Source organism: Phoca vitulina, unplaced genomic scaffold, assembly GCF_004348235.1.
Source record: "Phoca vitulina isolate PV1807 unplaced genomic scaffold, GSC_HSeal_1.0 scaffold14, whole genome shotgun sequence".
NCBI lineage: Eukaryota > Metazoa > Chordata > Mammalia > Carnivora > Phocidae > Phoca > Phoca vitulina.
The window spans coordinates 846,489-855,854 of record NW_022589717.1 but is presented as its reverse complement, the minus strand read 5'-3'; the positions used below and the strand labels follow the sequence as shown (position 1 = coordinate 855,854).

General features: G+C 41.8%; 1 protein-coding gene across 2 annotated transcripts in view; it reads left to right on the top strand.

The window, feature by feature from the left end:
- Positions 1-9,366, top strand: part of NDNF (neuron derived neurotrophic factor) — a 40,305-nt gene that overhangs the window by 10,958 nt on the left and 19,981 nt on the right. Inside the window, exon 1 of one of the 2 annotated variants that reach the window (XM_032412755.1) lies at positions 3,568-3,640. The exons of the other annotated variant lie outside the window; for it this stretch is intronic. The gene's annotated coding sequence lies outside the window, so the exon portion shown is untranslated. Of the gene's footprint in view, positions 1-3,567; positions 3,641-9,366 lie in introns of those variants that run through there. 2 annotated transcript variants of the gene reach the window in all.

Below are 9,366 nucleotides of genomic sequence, written 5' to 3'. Positions count from 1 at the left end.
TTCTTCTTCTTCTTCTTCTTCTTCTTCTTCTTCTTCTTCTTCTTCTTCTTCTTCTTCTTCTTTCTTCTTCTTCTTCTTCTTCTTCTTCTTCTTCTTCTTCTTCATCTTCTCCTTCTTCTCCTTCTTCTCCTTCTTCTTCTTCTTCAAATGTAAAGAAGATAGAGAAAAGAAAGCTGTGAAATTGTGTGGATGTAATAATAGTACTCAAAGTAAAAGGAGGAAAGGATGTGTATAATCTTCATGTCATCCATGCTGAATAGATGTTGAAAACATTAACATTTGGTAATGAGTAAAAATTAGAAATCAGAAAGTTCAAATAATGAGGGGAGGGACACCTGACTGGCTCAGTTGGTAGAGCATGCAACTCTTGATCTCAGGGTTGTAAGCTCAAATAGAGGTTACTTAAAAAAAAATATTTTTTAAAAAGTGAGAACAGTGAAAATACTGGAGAAGAAAATCATAGTGTCACCATTACCAGATAATCAGTCATGTGATTGGAAGGGACAGAGCTACTCAACGTGCAGCCCATGAAATATCAACATCCACATCACTGCAGAGCTTGTTAGAGAGGCCAAGTGACAGGGCCCACCCCACACCTTCTGAATTAGAATCTGCAACTTAACAGGAAAGCTGGGTCCTAATTGCATATTCAGGTTTGAGAAGCACTGGTCCATAGTATTTGTTCTATTCTCTGATCAGAATGTATCCCAGCCAAACCATATTTTACATGTTTTCAGAGGAAAGAGGTCCTCCTGAGTAATGCACTATGTTATTCTTAATAGGACATGTCTGTGTTTTTAAGGACAGAAAAAAAGCATCCTTCTACCAGGTTCCTGGACCATCCAGCACATACCACCCATCTAATAGCAACCAGCCAACAGGTTTCCATGAGGTCCCCCTCAAAAGATTAAAGAAATACTTCCCAAGTTTTTAGGTTTTACAAAGTATACCCATAAAATTGTCAAAAGCATCCATAACTTATTTCCTATTTAGCTTATAATATCTCTTGTGAAACAAATTCCATAAATCAACAATAATAATCAATCTTACTATTTTCGATTTCATTTATTTGTTACCCACAAAATGTCATGAACATCTCCTTGGTGTTTAGGTTCCGTGATCAGCATTATACCTGCTGTGAAGATAGCATTTCCTTTCTGCAGAAGCAGGGCATCTCAAGAACATGCACAAACAGAAGTTAAAATGGTCTGCAATAGAAATATGCACACAGAAAAGCACACAGCTAAGTTGCCCTGTGGTTGTAGATGCATGAGTCGTGAAGAATAAGTAGGAGTCTGCGGCCCAGAGAAGCAGCAGAGACAACCTTACAAAGGAGGTTGCCCAGTGCCCAGGGTGGGTGGCACATGCTGGGAAGGGGAAGTCAAGTGTGGGGAGTTGTAGGAAATGAGTTTGGTAGAGCAAGTAAAGTGCGTGCACTTCATCCTCCAGGTCACAGGAAACCATCTGACTTTTTTATTTTTGTCAGCAGAAGAAGAAAACATTTTTGTTTATAAAGATAATGATGTCAGTACTGTGCAAAATGATCAAGGAAAGATGTGGGAAATGGTTGTGGGTATGAGAAGCAGTAAATGGATCATTTGAGGGACTGGCAGTTTGGATAGAGAAGAGAGAACCAATTTGAAGGAATATCCAGCAGGGAGACTGGCAGGATTTGTTGGTTAGCGGGGGATGGAGATTGAAAATGAGTGGATAATGTTGAGGTTCCTAGTGTGGCACCTGGCAGGACAGTGCTGCTGAGGTAAAACTCGCGTGTGCTGGTTTTCATGCAGCATCCGATGACCCTTCCACAGCCTTGCCGAGAACTACTCTTCCATTTCAGTCAACAAACACAGGAAGAAACCAAGGTGGCTCAGGAGTGGTCGCAGTTACTTAATCTGCCCATGGACTTGAGGGTATAGAAGTGTTCTGGCAGAGGAAGGAATAGGGCCCAGATTCCCACTGCAGCCCGAGTCTGGCTTGGTGGCCAGTGCTGAGCCACTTCACCCCTTTGAGTGTTTGATCCTGGGCATCAGGAGGAAAAATGGGTCTGGAGCTAAGAATCAGCCTTGAGGCCTTGGCAAACAACCTCCCCCAACTTCCTTGCATAGCCCAGAATGTAATGGAAGAGATTTCACACCACCTTACTCTTTGCAATAAACTTCTTAAAATCAGTATAATTAAGCAAATATTTAATTAGTGCCTACTTTAAGAACTACAGAAGTCTATATAAGAGATAGAAAGATGAGTAAAAAATCTTTTCTAAGGGGCGCTTACTTGAGTAAACTCATGTTATGAAAGCCTCATGAAGAGCTTTTTTTTTAAGGACAAGAAAAAATATTAAAAATAGCTATAATTCAAGTGAGATAAGAAAGTGCCGTAAGAATCAAGGTCTCTGGTTTCACTGGAGGACCTTGATTCTGCCTTATCCACCTCTGATGTTCCCAAGGAACTTGCAATAGGCACCTAATAAACACTAGTTCACTTACTGACAGTGTACGGAGAGAGCTCAGATAGCAAACTGTCTAAGTAAATACCACGCAGCTGCAATCCTATTAAGAATCTTCCTGCAGATTTTGTAGCTTTTTTTTTTTTTTCTTTTGGTGTCTTACTCCAGAAAGTCAGGAAGCATCCTTCCTCTGTCAGAACACCTCCTACTTTTTAAACTGCTCTGTTCAGTTTAATGGCTTTGTCAGCTAAGTCTTTATTTTACCTAGTCCCAAACTCCTTCCTTATAGTCCCATGCCAGCCGCTGGGACTAGCTGGGCCAGCCAGAGTGCTTGTAATCCCTCTTTCATCTGATAACAGACCTTAAAACATCTGGTGTCACCGCTCATCCTAGCATTCCTGGATTTAACACTGGCCAGTCCTTCCTCACCAGATGTGATTGCAGCTGCCTCCGTGAGTGAGGACTGTCTTCTGGTCTCTGTGGGTTGCGACCGTGTCCCCTTTAGTGGCTGAGGCTTATGGTTAAGGCACAGGTGGAGCAGATTCCTGGACATAACTTGCAGCAGACCAAATAGGTCCTTCCCCTCAGTCTCCATGATTTACTCCTCTCCAGTCAAGTCTCTGCTGAAATGTCACATCCTCAGAGAGGCCTTCCATGACCACTCAGCCTAGAAGGGCTCCCTACCCCCAACCTTCCTCGCGTGGCTCCCCTCCAACCTCTTCACCAGTTTCACTTTCCTCCCCATGCTGCTGCTCTCTGGAATGGTTACATGTAGATGTTTGCTTGCTCATCCTCTCCCTTACCTACTGAAGTGCAAGCTTTGCAAGCGCAAGGACATCACACATCTTGTGCACGGCCATATTCCCAGTATCTCAGGCGGTGCTTGGCACCGAGTAAGTGCCCAATAAACATTTGTTGCATCAGCCAATGAATTCTGCAATTCCATCATGCTGGCTCTTTGAAAAAAATTTCCTGTTGTCACTGCCTTGTTGATGAGTATCGCTTTTTATTACATCACTAGAAGCTGGGTTATAAAGATTTCTTTGATCAAAACTTTATTATGGAAGATCCAGCCCATGTGTTCAGCAGACACAGCTGGCAGAATTACCAAAGCAATTTTTGAAACCAGGTTTGTCATCAGAACAGGAATATCATGGAGCCTGAATAATTAAAGTACCTGGTTTTGTTTGTATGGTAAGTAGAACGAAAAAAGCTTTTTAAATTTTGAAGTTCCTTTGAGAAGGTAGTATGTATTACCTGAGATAGATGGAAAATATATAAAAATGTAAGGTTGTTGCTGATGGATGAGTGAAGAGATTGATTATTTTTAGAATCTTTGTTCCGCCTACAGTATTTTGTTTTATCCTTGCTGTCACCAGCACACAAAACTAGTAATGATCTCCGTTCAGAAGATGTAGTGATTACTCAGTTTGGTCCACCAGTCAATTGGTATTTAGTAAACCCTTACTATGTGTATTACAGAATGTCTGAAAAAGATTGCTGACTTTTCTCCTTTAGAGTTATTACACTTCAAAGTTTGGTGTCTGTCCTAATGACCCCACCAATGACCTGTTTGCTTTCTCTAGCCTGCTTTTTCCTGCCTGTCACTGAGCTCACCACCTGCCTGCCAGTTCCCCTCATTCTCCTATCAGCCCCCTGTGTTTACAATTCATCCTCCATGGACGGCAGCGTTCTGCGGAAAAGTGTCCAACAGAATCAGTTAGATGGCATTGGCAGATGTGGGCTCTTAGGAAGATTCTAAGTTTTATTTAGCCTGTCCATCTAGACATAGCCTATGAAGAGGTCTGGTTATATGCCAAATTGCAGTGTTTTTTGGTCAAATTTTTTTCTTAACTTCCATATCTGTTTCTCTTAGCTTCCTCCTCACTGACCATAAACAACCTCTTACCAGAACTTTTAATAAATTAGTTAGCCTCGGATGATATGCACCCTTCATTGGAAATCTAAATGCAAAGAAGCAGCTACTGGTGTGTGTGTGTGTGTGTGTGTGTGTGTGTGTGTGTGTGTGTTTGCACATATATACTTGTTGCCCTTCCCCAGTATGTCTCATCCAACTTCCCTGCATCCAGCAGATCCCCTTTTCCCACCCTGACAATTGAAATCAATATTTTTGGTTTTTCAACCCACACATCTTGCTACTTCCCACCTTGGCCGGTGCTCCCTTATGTTTCTTATTAACAACAAGAGAGTGTCTTCTGTTTTTGTCTTTTCTAATACCTTATCCAGTATAAGAATTAGCTTTTAAAAACTGTATCTAAGAGGATCAGCAATTCATGAATTATTTGATGCCATCTGGAAATTCTGCATGACTAATTTCATTTCTCTGATTTCTTCCAACGTTTTGTTATTTTATTGCACCTACGTTCCTATAATCAAGGTGTCATCTTTGATTCTTCTCTTTTCCTCACTTCCTGCCTCCAACTCACCTGCCCATTCTGGTGACGGTGACTGTAAGACAGAGCCCATCTCTCCATTACTCTCCGTCTCCCCCACCGCGTTTAAGCCATCACCGTATCTGCCGTGGCCTTCTTCTGATCTTGTTGCTTTTACAAAGATGAGGTTGGTTTTTGCTTTTACAGTTATCCCTTCCCTAACATCGTGTTTCTACAAAATAGAGCTATTCCTAAAAAACATGGATCAGATCATGATCCTGAGCTCTTTTTTTAAAAGATTTTATTTATTTATTTGTCAGAGAGAGAGCGCACACAAGCAGGGGGATCGCCAGGCAGAGGGAGAAGCAGGCTCCCCGCTGAGCAAGGAGTGCGATGCAGGACTCGATTCCAGGACCCTGGGATCATGACCTGAGCTGAAGGCAGACGCTTAATCAACTGAGCCACCCAGGCGTCCTGATCCTGAGCTTCTTAAAGGCTTTCCCTCATACTCAGAATAGAATCCAAACTCCTTAATATAGTTTGCAGAATTGTATGTGATCTGCCCTTTGCCTTCCACTCTCCCTTCTGCCCACTTTGTCCCACACTGATATTCTTTCCTTCATCCGTATTCATTTCCTTCATCCGTACTCATTTCCTTCATCCGTACTCACGTCTAGTGCCAACTTCGGGCCTTTGCACCACAGCTGTCTCTCTGCCCAGAATGCTCTTTCCTCTGACATTTATTTCACTGGCTTCCTCTGGTTCATATCTCAGAGGAAATGTCATTTCTTCCAAGAAAGCTTCTCTAAATATTCCACCTAAAGCAGCCATCGCTTTCTCTCACGCAGGCCTATTTTAATTCTCTATGGAGCAGTGAATGCCAGCCACTAGTGTTTGGTTATTGATGTTTCTGTGTATGCGCTGTCACCCCCACTAGAACATGGCTTCCTGAGATTATCAGTGTCCCTAGAAGAGTGTCTGGCATGTAGCAAGGACTCATGACAGATATGTTGAGTAAAAAAAATAGTGAATGAGCGAATATACTGACATTATTGGATTCTGCTGCTTGGATATGTAAGTTTTGTTTTTATAAGTAAGTTATAAATTCCTAGGATATGTCTTTTGAGTCCTCATGTTACCTACTTCGGTTTGGGATGTGGAGTCAGCGCTTGGAAAATTCTTGTTCTCTTGATTTTTAGCTCTTTCGATCTTATTTAGTTTTGGTGTCCTAAGAAGTCTATGGAGTATCTTACTGAAAAGTTCCCTTCCTGGTTAAAATAACTGTAGAATATCAAATTCAAAATTGACATGCTATCGTCCTAACCTCCAGTGAGTCTACAACAACTCACCTCTACTGTCCTAATGATTATTTCCGAAGGAATTGGAAGTGGGTTTACTCACTAATAAAAATTCACATTAATACTCTTCTAAGAGCTGTTACCACAGTTGTGGTAAACCCTCTCCCAGGGCTAACATACAGCAGTAACTATTCAGCACATGAAATGGATGGACAGATTCCCATAAAAGTAGGTTGGTTTTTCTTCACTTCAGTCTTTAGCCTGTTCTTTGTTGTCTTAGAATTAAATAGAGAGGAGCCCAAGTCATAGTTTGCATCTTTGTGAAACTTAGTTACTGCCTCATGTTGCCAGCTTCCCTAAGAGGTATGATGCGCTAACCTAGACTCTCAGGGGTTCACAACTGCAGGGCACTGAGGAGAACATCTGGGCCAATAAGCCACCAATGTGGATAGTTCTCATGCCTGCCGTGGAAGTGTCCTGACTCAATCTGTGATTTTCCCACTGAACCATGCTTCCTAACCTTGGGGGTGCAGGAGAGGGAAATTCTGTGTGGAAAAGAGAAGTTTTGCAAATAGTACTCTTGGAAAAAGTAGCCTGTCTTGAGGAAATACTTGTTCTTGTCTCCATCGTCTTTCCCTGTGGTCTTAGGACATGATGCGGAACTGTAGGGCCCCTCTTCAGAATTCTTCCCAGGAATCTCAGCAGTTGCTGAGAAACATAGATGGTAAACCATTAGATAATCACCTTTTAGCTTTCTAAGTTTTCCCAGCCTTTAGAAAGGGATATTTTGCTTTTATGAATCTTCACAATTAGTTCTCTACTGATCTTGCTTTACCTACGTCTAAAAGTATTTTCTTCCTCACTTCTTTCTAGACCATAAATACCTCAAGAAGAGAGGACGTCTTATATGACTGGCACATTGTTCAGTGTCCTGAACAAAGGAAGTGCTCAATTAACATTTGTTTATTAACTCTTCCTGATGCAGTTCTGTCTCTGTGCTTCAGCCCCTGAGCTCCCACCTCCATCTATCTCCCTTCCCCGCATCCAGCTCTTCTCCCCTTATCCTGCTCTCTCTCTCTCTGAGTCTTGCTCTGTCTTCACTCCACCTCTGTTAAGCACTTATTATGTAAGTCACCTGTTTCCTGTTGGTTTCCTGTTGGTATCTTACATTGCAGGGTACTTTTATCTGGAATTAGTGTCCACTTAATTCAATTGTAAGCAGCAGAACAGTCTGAATCTATATGAAACGACTTTGTGCTTGTAGTGTATTACCCATAGCAGGGACTCAGTATTTGTTGCCCATGACAATTCATGTCTTATCTTCTGGGCTGATAGGTGCTATTGCTAGATGCTCCTGGCATGTTGTCATGTTACATCTTAGCTAAATTTCAGCCGAGGATGGGGTGTGCAGTTTGTTAACTGCTTTGGGGAACATTGCACAGGAAGTCATTTTCATTTTGTTGCAGATCAACAGGAAATAAGGCTTAGTTGCCAAACTAGAGTAAGGAAAGCAACCAAGCATATTATTCCTCCCTTAGGATCTTTCATTATTCCAGGAATCATTAGCTTCTCCTAAGATAGTGGAAATTATTCCAGCTATCTCACTTGCACATGCAGAGCAAAGTTTGATAGGAGGAAGATATTCCGCCTTTTGTTCCAGTTTTACTTTGTATTATCTTCTCTGTTGCTTTTGAATTTATCATATCTTCTAATCACCAATCAGATGCCTTTTAGGAGATCTACTCCTTCGTTTAGTAAAATGGGTCTGGCTTCCTGGATCAAAGACTACTCTTATCTATAGTACACTTATTTTGGCCATTTCTCTTGTTCATTATTCTTTTTATTGGCATTAGTGATGGTGAGAATACAGGATCACTTACTCTAAAATCTGATCCCCTTTCAAGTTTATTCTGTAGGCATGACCATCTTTTAAAATTAGAATGCCCTAGCCTCAGCCCTGCTGTGAACTACACGTCATGAGGATCAGAGGGGAGGAGATGAGAGAATGGAAACTTTATTCAGATCTTTGGCATGTTTTAATTTTACGTTGCTTTTTCATACTAATTTAATTTCCTTCCAGAATGAAAGTTGGCAATCATTTAGAGAAGTGGTAGAGGAGGTTGGAATCATTGTCGTTGAAATGCATGTGAGGGTCCCTAATCCATAGATTATTGACATAATGAACTCCTAAAACTCTTAATAATCATTCCACTATGTAATGACAGACTGCATTTAGAGAGCTTTAGCCGGTGGATCGTGTGCCTCACTCTGGCTCTGCTCTGCTGGGGTGAGCACATTGCAGCTGGGCCCTGCAGTCATGGCCGAGCAAGGGCTCACCCAGCACGTGCAGAGAGCGCTCCTTAGAGGGAGCCCTTTCCTCCCCCTGGCTTCATCTCCCCCTTGGCCGATATAGAAACACCCCAAACCACAAGATGCCCTATCTCCCTCCAGTTTTCAACCACAGCAGAGGATATTTCTGTATGGAAAAGAATGACCGACTAATTTCAGTTATTGTTTTTAATATTTTTCATGTTTGCAATTTTCATTGTTTGCAAAAGACAACAGAACAGGACGACTCCTGGGAATTCAGCTTTTTTTCACTGCTAAGTGTCAGCCTGGAGGGCAGCTGTGTGTCCATGCTGGGCATCGTGCTCTTAAAGAGCACAGACCCCCTCGCTCACAGGGCAGGCTGTGCCAGACACGGGGGCCGGGCCCCCAGTGAACGCTACATTTTTTTCCTTAAAGCTACATTAAATGCTTCAGATTTATTATCAGATGTGGCGTGGATGATTCAAACAAAAACAAATGCCCTTGAGTTTAAAAATAGAAGTCGAGAGACTAAATATTTGCACTTAAAAAGGAAAGGAAAAGAACAGAAATCTCTGCAGCCGACCACTTCTTGAAGTCATCCTCACTCAATTATGATCATGCACTTCCCACTCCCTGTAACTAAACATTAGATTTCATTTACTCCAGATGCATTTGCCGCAAGTAAATTCAGAATGCCCATCCTTCTTTCTGGCGATTGTAAATTTATTTCATGTTTGTGGCATACATGTGATTGGGGGCACTGACTTGTTTTTTAAGTGAATCTTAATGACATTATGGGGACTTTTTTTCTTTAATCGGTCGCCTGGCGTGGCCTGTTTATACAGATGAATCTGATCTTACTGAGCTTTGCAACGTTTAATATCTGTAAGAGCTTGAAGACATTTTTTGCCAATATGTC